The sequence below is a fragment of the Puma concolor genome, chromosome D2, assembly GCF_028749965.1.
Source record: "Puma concolor isolate L17-30 chromosome D2, mPumCon1.1.hap2, whole genome shotgun sequence".
Lineage (NCBI taxonomy): Eukaryota > Metazoa > Chordata > Mammalia > Carnivora > Felidae > Puma > Puma concolor.
The window spans coordinates 13,978,414-13,990,328 of NC_141677.1; the positions used below are offsets into that span (position 1 = coordinate 13,978,414).

Here is an 11,915-nt window from a genome sequence, read left to right on the forward strand (position 1 = left end):
TTATTATTATTATTATTAATGACCGTGTGCTTACCTTAGTGGGGGCAAAGGAATCAAACTGGACTGTCTCAATGACAGCTTTTTGGTTTTTCATCCATCGGCCAGACATAAGAAAGCACTGGGTGTGATACCCATTAGGTACTTGGGCGCCATGAATGTGTACCACTAAAAATATAGATGCTTGGTTATTATATTAAAGAGGAAATAGCAAATGGTCTTGAAACACTGGAGAGAAGGGGCTCCCCCTGCTGTCATCACAGAGGCTGCATCGTCTCTCTGGCTAGAGTAGCAAGGACATCGCAGGGTAAAGCATAGTAGCCGACCATTAATGACGTTCTCATCACCTTGGGGGACGTATAGTTCTATTGGAAATTAAAAAAAACAAAAACACAGACCACGAATGAAGGCAATGAATACTTTTCTTAAAAGTTTTCTGTGCTCACATTCATTTGCTGAAGGGCCAGCGTCCCTATAAACCACTGAAATGGCCCGGGGCACCTGGGTGGCTCAGTCGGTTGAGCGTCTGACTTCAGCTCAGGGCACGATCTCGCGGTCCGTGAGTTCGAGCCCCGTGTCAGGCTCTGGGCTGATGGCTCAGAGCCTGGAGCCTGCTTTGGATTCTGTGTCTCCCTCTCTCTCTGCCCCTCCCCCGTTCATGCTCTGTCTCTCTCTGTCTCAAAAATAAATAAATGTTAAAAAAAAAACACAAAAAACACTGAAATGGCCAACCCAAGTCCACGGGTGGCTTTAAAGGCAAGGGTGGCATTTGCCACCTGGTGGCAGGTGGGGTTGGGGTGAGCCTGTGTTTGAGCATATTGTGCTTTTAAAAAAAAAAATAATCGATAAAAGTGACGTATGACGAAAAATAAAAGAACACCACTAAATTTTGACCTTGGTAAAAATGTTGGATTTGTAAAAAAACTCGTTTCCTTTTCCTGTAAATCACACTCCTCTGCACATGGGTCTTCACATCTGTAAGTAAGCCTTCAGAGCTCATGAACACCACGGATTTGTAGCCCTGGGAAGAATTCGATGGCAAACATTCCCTGAGTGAAGTGTCAGCCGTGACCAGACCGAGTGGAGGTCATTCATCTGTTTGCTGAGAGGTTGAGGACTTGGATGGAATTAGTCGGGTCGAAGGTCTTCACGGATGAGGTCAATCGCAAGCAGTTAGGAAGGAGAGGAGAGGGGCGCCTGGGTGGCTCAGTTGGTTAAGCCGTGGACTTCGGCTCAGGTCATGATCTCACGGTTTGTGAGTTCCAGCCCCGCCTCAGGCTCGCTGCTTTCAGCACAGAGCCTGCTTTGGATCCTCTGTCCCCCTCTCTCTCTGTCCCTCGCCCACTCGTGTTCTCTCTCTCTCTCAAAAATAAATAAACATTTAAAAAAAAAAAAAAGAAGGAAAGGAGATGGCCTGTGTAAGCTCTGAGGGATTGGAGAGGAAAAATCACCGGAGGAGAACCCACATCTATGTGGGTGTGGTCATGTATTGATTCATTTATTGGTTTGCTTATCCCTTCCCTCCACTCATGGTAAGGAAGGCAGGCTCTTGAGCTTTGGCCACAGCTCCACCTCTCTAACCATAGCGTTTAACCCTCTGACCTCAGTTTAATTACCTGTGAAATGGGTTAAAGCTATACCTACGTCGTGGCACTGTTGTTGAGGGGATTAAATGACAGGGTTATATAACACGCATAGTCAGCGCATATTAAGTCCTTGTTAAATTTGGGTACATCACCCTGCGGTGCTAGGCTCTGGGTCAGAGTTAGATAGTTGTTAAAAAACAAAAAACACCAGTGTCTTCAGGGTCACCTGAGTGGCTCAGTCCGTTAAGCATCCAACTTTGGTTCAGGTCATGATCTCACGGTTGGTGAGTTCGAGCCCCGCGTCGGGCTCTGTGCTGACCGCTCAGAGCCTGGAGCCTGTTTTGGATTCTGTGTCTCCCTCTCTCTCTGCCCCTCCCCCGTTCATGCTGTGTCTGCCTGTCTGTCTGTCTCTCTCTCTGTCAAAAATAAACATTAAAAAAATGTAATCATGAATCTGGTCACCTCTCTCCACCTGATGGAAACCATCATCATCTCTTGTCTGAAGCACTGCAGAAGCTTCTTACCTGTTCTTCCAGCTCCCGCCCGTCTTCTCTGCAGTTTGTTCTCAGTTCAGCACCCAGAATAAACCTCAAAGATACTGGCCTGATCTTGTTTCTTCTTCATTCAAAGCCCTACGATAGTTTTCTATCTCCTTTAGAGTCAGATGTGAAGTCTTCCGCTGGCCTGCGAGGCCGTGCTACCTCTCAGACCTGGCTCGGACCCTTGCTGGCTCCATTTTAGCCACACTGACATCCGCGCTCTTTCCTGACCTTGCCAAAGAGGCTCCTGCCTCAGGACCTTCGCATATGCTCTCCTCTGTTTGGAAAGGTCTTCTGAGATGTACGCACAGCTCGCTCCTTCACTCCCTTCAGGCCTCAGCCCCAGTGTTCCTGTTGCTGTTGTAAACATTCCCACAAATTTCGTGCCTTAAAACAACACAAAATAACTGTCTTAGGGTTCTGGATGTCAGGAGGGTAAATTTAAGATGTTCACGGGGCTGGTTCCTTCTGGAGGCTTCTGGGCAGAACCCGTTTCCTTGCCCCTTTCATCTCCTCGAGGCCGCCCACATTCCTCGGCTTGTGACCCCTTCCTGCCACCACTCTGAACCCTCGCTTCTGTCCTCACGTTGCCTCCTGCCTCCCTCTTCTAAAGACTCTTATAATTGGGGCGCCTGGGTGGCTCAGTCGGTTAAGCAGCCGGCTCTCGGTTTCAGCTCGGGTCATGATCTCATGGTTGCTGGCTTTGAACCCCACGTTGGACTCTGCACTGACAGTGTGGAGCCTGCTTAGGATTCTCTCTCTGCCGCTCCCCCACTTGCACGCACGTGTACTCTTTCTCTCTCTCCCTCAAAATAAATAAACTTTAAAAAAAAATCCCGTATAATTACACTGGGCTCAGCTGAGTAGTTCAGGATACTCGGCTTATCTCAAAATGCTTAACTTAATCAAATCTGCAAAGTCTCTTTACCAAGCAACGTCCCGTATACACAGGCTCAGGGTGTTAGGATGTGGACATCTTGGGAAGGGGTCATTACTCAGCCTACTGCATACTCTCTATAAAATAACCGTCCCAACTTACCCCCCCTTCTAGAATCCTGTCCCTGTTTCATTCTTCCCCTTAGCACTGTTCCCCATCAGACATTGTTTGTGTCTGTTGGTTTATAACTTTCTGTCTCCCCTGCGCCCCGACCCCTGCATGCCTTAGAGTGTAAAGCGTACGAGACAGGGCAAAGCACCCCCCTGTGGCACAATAGTGGGGGGTGTGGGCATGTTCTCAGTAAATATTTGTTAAAGGGCTAGATTTAGTCTCTGATCTTAATGAGGGGAGTGTGGTGCAAAATAGTGAACGGTAAGAAAAGAGTCATGGGGCACCTGGGGTGCACGGGGCTCAGTTAAGCGTCTGACTTTTGCTCAGGTCATGATCTCGCAGTTCACGGGTTTGAGCCCCGCATCAGGCTCTGTGCTGACAGCTCAGAGCCTGGAGTCTGCTTCGGATTCTGTGTCTCCCTCTCTCTCTGCCCCTCGACATCTTATTCTCTCTCTCTCTCTCTCTCTCTCTCTCTCTCTCAAAAATAAATAACACTAAAAAAATTTTTTTTTTTAAAAGGAAAAAGTCACAAGAATGTATTTGGAAGATTTCGTGGAAACACGATCATTGGACTGCAGAGAGAGAACATCAGGAGGGCTGCGCGGAGGAGGAAACTGAAGGGGGCCAGTGGCAGGGCAGGGCTTGGGAGAAGGAACAGAGCTCAGCCAGGTGGGATGGATCTGGGGATCCTACAGGAACTGTTTAGCGAGGCAGGAGGAGGGTCCATGCGGACAGATGTGGGTTAGAAAAAGCAGGAAGAAAAGGTCAGGGGCATATGCTAAGGAACCACATCAGAGTCCGAAGGGTGATGTAACCTGAGATGCTTTCTGCAGGGGTAGGAGGTAGGGGGCGGGGTTCAGGTAAAGCAGGAGGAAGCAGGCAGGAAGCGCATTCTCCTTGGGGGTGGGCGGTAACAGCCTCTCCCAGGGGGCCCCCAGAATGGTGAGAATGTGTTCTGATGGCTGACCCCAAAGAGTTCAGCCGGCTCTGAACTTCCACCTTCTCCTGGCACAGGAGGAGAGAGGAGGGAGGCAGGGGTGGGGTGGGGGGATGTGCAGCAGCTTGGCTCACCTAACAGCTCCCGGGGGGGCGGGGGGGGGGGCCCTTCCAGGCTGGTTGCAGCTGTTGTTTTATCGAAAGATTTGGCCAAGAACAGTGTGAAGTGGTCACAGTCACGACTGCCTTGACTCCACCAGCCTGGCTGTGCCCTTGGATAAGTTCTTGGGTGTCTCTAAACCTCAGCCTCCTCATCTGTAGAGTGGGGACAAGAATAGTGCCTACTTCTTAAGTTTATTGTGAGGGCTAAGTGAAGTGATACATCAAGTCTCCTGGGGCAGTTACACCATAAACCCAGAGTCTAGTTCTTTATCCCCAAACAGGAAGCACCCGAGGCCGGGGTGACCAACCATCTTCTCTCCCCTCACCCAACCCCTAGAGATCTCACCGCTCAGGTCTGCCCCCCCCCCCCCCCCACCTGCCGGGGGCCCTCTGTGGACAGATCTCTCTGATAGGCCTTCTGGGAATGCATATTTAAATTGCAGCCCTCCACCTCCAGAGTCCTCTGAAAGGGAATCTCCCCCACCACTTCCAGTGGGAATGGATTTCCAGCCCTTCGTCCCTTCTCTAGCCTGAAAACTCCCCCCTTCACACTTGGGTTGTGAGTCTGCATGGCTCTCCCCTGCCCAGCCTCATCTCGGGGATCTCTGGCCCATCCTTGGCCCTGGTGGAGAGGACAAAGGAAGGCCACCAGGGTCTGGGAGCCAGAGAGAGGCTGGGATGGAGAAGCCTGAGGCTGCTTCAGTCCTGGTTCTGTCTCTGTCTAGCAGCAAGGGCCAAGGTCAGTTTTTTCATTTTTCATTTTATTTTTAACGTTTATTTATTTTTGAGAGAGAGAAAAGACAGAGTGCGAGTGGGGGAAGGCCAGAGAGAGAGAGAGAGAGAGAGAGAGAGAGGGAGACACAGAATCCGAAGCAGGCTCCAGGCTCTGGGCTGTCAGCACAGAGCCCGATGCGAAGTTCGAACTCACAAACCTCGAGATCATGACCTGAACCGAAGTCAGACGCTTAACCAACTGAGCCACCCAGGCACCCCGTGTTCTAGATTAACCAAATGTACATATCACTCACCCTACCACAGGTAAGGAGGGAATGTTTAATACCTATAGTATTAGGTATAGAACCAAGAACTTGAAAAGGTGCTGTAAGCTCTAAGGTAATGTAAAAATACTGACTTTTACTACTTCACCTGGGATTTCTCTACCGATAGAAACTTTACCCTACCTGAAGTTAGGGCTTTACTTCCCCTCACACATAATTTACAAAAATATCAAGGCAACTTTGCTCTGATCATCTGTAAAGTATCGATCCAATAGTGTTCCCCCAAATCCCCAGCTCATCCTAAGGACACAGCTCTTTCTGGGAGGCGGTTCTCATGCTTATGATGCAGTTACAAACCACTGGGTCACATTTCTACGTGGCCTCGCAGAAATGTTATGCTCAGGTTGGCCATGGGCTCCACGGTGGGGGGGGGGGGGGTGTGGGGGGTCAAAGTCACCAGGAGAAACTGCAGACTTCGTCCCCACAATGCTGGGAGAACTCAGGGTTAGGCTGCCCTGGGCACCAGTCCCCGTAGGAAGGCCACAAGAGACAAAGAAGTCTGAAAACAGATAGCTAAAGAGGCTTAGTCTTCGGGCAGACCTGACAAGAGACTGGAGGTACCCTCGCTACTAAAATACGTAATGTGTGCTAAAGGGGGTGTGTAAAACTAAGTGTGTCTTATTTCAGTGTGTGCTAAAGATTTCATGTGGGATTGCTAAAGTGGGAGCTACTGCCTGTCTGTTTCATTTTTGCTGAGTCACAATAAATGTATTTCTAAGTGACCATGGAGGCTTTGGGAAGACGTGGTCACTCTACGGGGCAGGAAGGGGCAAAGGGGGCTGCACAGAGGAGGAGACACTGAAACTCCTCGGCCCTGGGCTCCTTCGTCATCCCACCATGAAGGCACACGTCTACCCCAGTCCTCAGGCCAATCCAGGCATGACGAAGGACTTCTGAGTGCCTCTGGGTCCCAGGATCACCTTGTACCACTGGCCGAGTTCCCATGTGACTGCCTGAGTGTCCTTCCTCGCCCTATCCTAGAACCACTGCCCCTGGGGATGGCTTCTAGAAGTTTCCATGGCTCCTCAGTTACAGCTCTCAGCTACCCCCTCAAGCTCTAGTCTCGAACTATAAAGGGAGCTCATTGGCTCTTGGAGCTGAAGAATCCACAGGCAAGTCAGCTTCGAGTTTGACTCACTTCAGGTTTGAGCCCGTGTCTAAGGGCACGTGAAGTACTGCAGCCCATGGGACTGGTGGCCCGTGGGGCTGAGCGGTCTCCACCTGCAGGGTCACGGGCAGCAGCCCTAATCCCTGGAGAGGACAGCTGCCTGGAAGGAGGGGTGCTCCCGCCCTGATGTCAGAGTTAGCCCCGCATGGAGGGGCAGGGTGGTGGCTGGTAGGCAGGTAGATGTGTGCGCCTCAAGACTTCTTTGTTCCTGCTCGGTCTTCCTCTTTGCCACCGAGGGAGTGATCCCCAGCACTGAACTCATGGTGGCCAGCTCTACACCTGTTAGGACACAGGCCGAGCTTTGGGGTGCCACGGGGAGCCACTGGAAGCCGAGGAGAGTGACTCACCCTCTGTTGACAGAGATGGCATGGCCGGGACAGAGAATGCAGGAGGAAGGTGACTGGAAGACATGTTGGGACAGCCCAAGCGAGGGGGCTGTCTCTGAGATTTTGATGTGTAATTTGTTTTTATATGTTAAAAAAAAAAAAATACCTGAAGTGGCGGGACTCGTATCTTCACAAGCTATAAAATGCCTCTCTCGTGCTCCCCCTGTCTGTCTGTGCCACTTCCCTCCCCACCAGGCTGCCATTGTCGTCACCGGCAAGGGCGTGTCACCTAGCATGCGAGGGGAGGCCACCGCTGCACCCTTGTTGAGAAGTACACGGATCCTTCCCGCACCGTGCTGTCCTCGCACGGGTGCTCCAGGAGCGCGCCAGCTTGGCTGCGTGCGCTTGGCACTCCCATCCGTCACCGGGCGACGAGAATCTTCCACGTGCCGATGGCGGGCTGCAGGAACCAGCAGACCACTAGTCGGACCTGAGCCTTCAGGAGAAAAACTCAGCAGAGTTGTGCCTGGGGATCCTTCTGAGCTAGGGAGAGACACGCTAGGGGCAAAATGTTGCTGGAATTATTGGCACAGAATTCTAAGTTGTGCAGGAAAAAAAAAAATTCCGCTGAACGCTAACCCAGTGCTGTGTGATTTACAAAGCCTTTTGCTTCTGTCAGGCCTTTGAAACAAAAGCATCAGAGAAATCGCGCCTTGCTGAAAGTTATTCGGTGAAGCCTCCATTTAAATCCAGACCTTCTAACCCTAAATCCTATCTTCTTTTTATCACTGGTTTACAGCATTTACGGGTAACGCTTTTGGGGACCCTGGCAGCATGGGCAATATTAGTTAAGCTGTGCCACAGAATGGATTCTACAAATCCCACCAAACCCTTTGCTTACCCACTGGTTTATTCTCATTCTTCATGCTTAGTTTGCTAATGTAGGAGTCACATGTCCCTGTTGTCTTTATTCTCCTGGTTTAATCAGGAAAACGAGCCAGAGGAGCCGAAATGATTAGCTTGGAATCATTAGAAGAGGAAAGAATTTATATTCACAGTGACTGTATTTCTAGTCCATTGATTAGGCAATTTTGCTTTTATGAATCAATCGGGGTGATTGCTATGCTGAATAAAATACGGAATTGCTATCACAAAGAAAACATAAATTATTAGCTTTAAAATGCATACCGTCTATGCAGGGAGCTACACAGTGTATGGAATGTTTCTCATTTCCTCTTCCAGATTTCTACCTGGGTTTTCTCAAGGGGTAGTCCTATAGGCTCTTTGGCTCTGTTGTGGCACGTGACGGGATGATCCAACAATGCAGTGTCCCGGCGTGTGACATTACTATTTAGCTTCCACTAACAGCCCCTTGTAGGTGCGGGGTGGTGTTCCAAGTCAACACAGAGCGCTTTAATATCAATATCAATAACCACGCAAATCTTGACTCTGCGGCTTACAATCCAGAAGGCAAGGTGATTTTTAGAAATCCATACAATCACCTTTGGAGACTCTAAGAACTAATGCCCGAACCATCTCATCTCCTATTAACCGGTTAGTTTTTTTTCCCTAGGATATACAGAGGTCATTTCCTAAATTGCACATTTCCCACTGATTAATCTCAGTGGATTGCCTCTTACTATAGCAAATATGATAATGTCCAACAATTATAATTCATAATTATGGAACTTTATTTCATAAGAGGGTGTTTTAAAAGCCAGATAATCACTTTTAAGAAGACACTAGAAAATTGAATAGGGCAGAATAGAGGTGGAAGGAGGAGGAGAAAACAGAATAAAAATAGCAGTGGATGAAACACTTTAAGACTAAAACCTCGCAAGGCTGGTGTTCCATGCGTTAAGAACAAAAAAGGAGGCATTTGGCTTTAGTACCGTGGGATTTTATGGATTCTGGACGCCAGAAGTTTCTTTCTTTCTTTGTTTTTTTTTTTTTTTTTTTTTTTAAGCTTATTTTGAGAGAGAGAGAGAGAGAGGAAGAGAGAGTGTGTGTGAGCGAGCAGGGGGTGGGCAGAGAGAGGGAGAGAGAGAGAATCCCGAACTCCAAGCAGGCTCTGTGCTGTCAGTGCAGAGCCCGATTCAGCGCTTGATCTCACAAACTGTGAGATCGTGACCTGAGCTGAGATGGAGAGTCGGATGCTCAACCGACTGAGCCACCCAGGCGCCTCTAGATACCAGAAGTTTCTTGATTTAATTCATTTGACACCTATTTATTGTATGCATCCTATACATTGAGGCGCTAAGGAGTTTAGATTGTTATAATTTTTTTAAGATCTGGCCATCTCGCAGCCTACAGAAAATGGACTGGCCCACGAGATAGACAGTTGATGAGCATGGAGGAAAAGGGAAAAGAGAAGGAGAAAGAAAAAGCAGAAATGAAAGTTTAAGGAGCAGCAGCAGCCAGTGCAAACAAAATCCCGCTGCAAGACCTTTTTCCCCCAAATAAAACTGTCAACTGTTTCTTTTTTTTAAACATTTTTTTTTTTCAACGTTTATTTATTTTTTGGGACAGAGAGAGACAGAGCATGAACGGGGGAGGGGCAGAGAGAGAGGGAGACACAGAATCGGAAACAGGCTCCAGGCTCCGAGCCATCAGCCCAGAGCCCGACGCGGGGCTCGAACTCACGGACCGCGAGATCGTGACCTGGCTGAAGTCGGACGCTTAACCGACTGCGCCACCCAGGCGCCCCTCAACTGTTTCTTAATTAACACTTTCCTAATTTTTCTCAGCGAGCACTAGGTTCTGTAAGTTATAAGTACCTCCCAAGGCACAGTGAGGAACACAAGAAAAATAAGATTCAGACCCTATTCTCAAAGAACTTAGACTCTATTTGGAAATTTCAAGCAGTGCACATTGAATCATGGATCCGCTCTAAGACAGCATTCAAGCAGGTACAGGAGACCTGATCCACACTCTGGGGGTGCAGTTCAAAGAAGGCGGTAGGCCCAGCAGGGGTGGAAGGGGCAAGGAAGGGTTCCCACAGAAGATGGACACCAGAGAGGCCTGAGAGGCGGCGCAGCAGAGGGGAGGCAAGAAGACACAGAGCAGAAATTAGCATCGTGTGTCTTGGGATCAAGAAGAAAAATCTGTGCCTTCTGTAACCGCAGGATAGTTACGAGGGGGTCACGGGGAATGCTGTTTGAGTAAGCGGGGGAAGCTGGGACCTCCGAGCTTTCGGAAACTCAAGCACAGGGAGGTCGGGAGGGTGGCCGCGCGTGAGGAAGCCGGCCACGGCCCAGATACTGGTGGAGAATGGAAAAACCACTTTGCTGACAGGCCTTTACGCCACTCCCTTCCACGGAACTGGTCCAGGATGGCCGCAGAGGAGCTCACGGAAGAGAATTTCAAAGAGGTTGTTGATAAGGCTTGGAGACGGAGCTGATTTCGGGCAGGGGCGAGAAGAGGGTGTGGAGGATGACTCCAAACCTGCGAATATGCCTCATTTCCGCCAACTGGAGCAGGACTCGGGCTTGGGAGAAGATGACAAATGCCTAGATCAGAAGACTAAGAGCGACTCCAAACGCAGCTGGGGTAGCCTCAGGGCGAGGATCAGAGCTGTCCGGTCCTCCCCAGTCCCCAGGGTTAGGCAAGGATGGCAGGACGTGTGTGAAAGCTGCGGGGGTGCCCGGTAGGGCCGGGCACGGGAGGGGGCGGGGGAGGGGGGAGAAGGGGGGCGGGGCACGGAGCTCTGGGCGCTGGGGAGACTCACTCCGTCACTCCCCCTCTCCCCCCCCCCCCCCCCCCCCCAGAGAGCAGTGTATGCATCTGTGCTGCAGAGCACTGCTCCTTGGTTCTCGTGGCCTCTGTGGCCTCATTCAGGGAGCGCGACCCGCTCACGCGCGCACGCCAGGCACCGTGCCGGGTCCAGGAGCTCATGGGGGATGGGGGGGGGGGGGCTCTCAGTCTCCCGGGGAAGGCAGAGATAAGCAGATGTGGGGATCCGAAAATACGAGCAGTCACTCCGAGGAAAGCATCCGAAGCAGCCTCCTCGGGTATTTCCTGGGGGTGCTGTGTTGAATTGGCATTGAAGGGGGCAAAGACTTCAGAGCACTGACCGTCCTTCAGCAATTCTTGGCAGGAGCAGAGGGTGGCACGATTTAGGGTGAGAAGTTTGTGTCTCAAAGTTCAGCATATAAGAGTCTAGGGCTGTCGTCACAGCAGCTTGAGGAAGTTAACCAGGGTAGCCCCTGGGAGGCTAAGACAGACGAGGGTAGTCCCCAGCTTAGGCGCTGGGATGCGTTCCCACATCCCCAGTGGATGCCCCAACCCCACGGATGGTACCCAGCCCCATCTATGCTATGTTTTTTCCTACCCCATACATCCCTATGATAAACACATACTTCCTTTAAAAATTAGGCACAGTAAGAGCTGAACAGCGATAACTAATAATAAAATCGAGTAACTCTAAGCCTATACTGTGATAAAAGTTACGTGAATGTGATCTCATTCTCAAAATATCTTATTGTACTTCCTGCGAGGATGTGAGATGATAGAATGCCTAGGAGGTGAGATGAAGTGAGGCGAGTGAGGTGGGCTTGTGACCTGGGATGTGTCAGGGGGCTCATTTTCTTCCCAACTGATTGACGGCAGGTAATGAGCCGGGAAAAGCGAAAACACAGGACTGTATAGCACATGCTTTTTGAGCCGGGAGCTGAGTCTTCAGGTTCCACGGTGTAGCGGTTAGCACATCTGCCTTACACGCAGAAGATCCTGGGTTCGATCCCCAGTGGAACCACAAGCTTGTCTTAGTTTCCATTTAAAGCTGGAGGATTAAAACGGGCGCGTTTTCATCTTTGGCAATGAGGATCTTTTTAAATACGATTTCATGGGTATGTGCAAATGTCCTGAAGTGCAGATTTTCTTTTCATCAACTTACGGCACAGAGACCCAGCTGAAATCTCAGCTCGAAGGTCCCCAGCTCCGGGCCCAGATGTTCCTGATCTCTGTCCAGCAAGGATGACAGGCACTCACAGCATGGAGGGGAGCCAGGAGCCCCCCGTCCGGGGCCAGCCCTGGGGGCCGTATGGCACTATGACCTCTTCTCCCTGAGGTTCCTCTGACTTCACCCCTGAGATAT

General features: G+C 50.3%; 1 non-coding gene across 1 annotated transcript; it reads left to right on the plus strand.

Moving 5' to 3' along the window:
- The first annotated feature begins 11,500 nt into the window (after positions 1 to 11,500).
- On the plus strand, positions 11,501 to 11,573 carry TRNAV-UAC (transfer RNA valine (anticodon UAC)). Its single transcript has one exon. It is a non-coding gene; the product is annotated as a tRNA-Val (tRNA).
- The last annotated feature ends 342 nt before the right edge of the window (positions 11,574 to 11,915 follow it).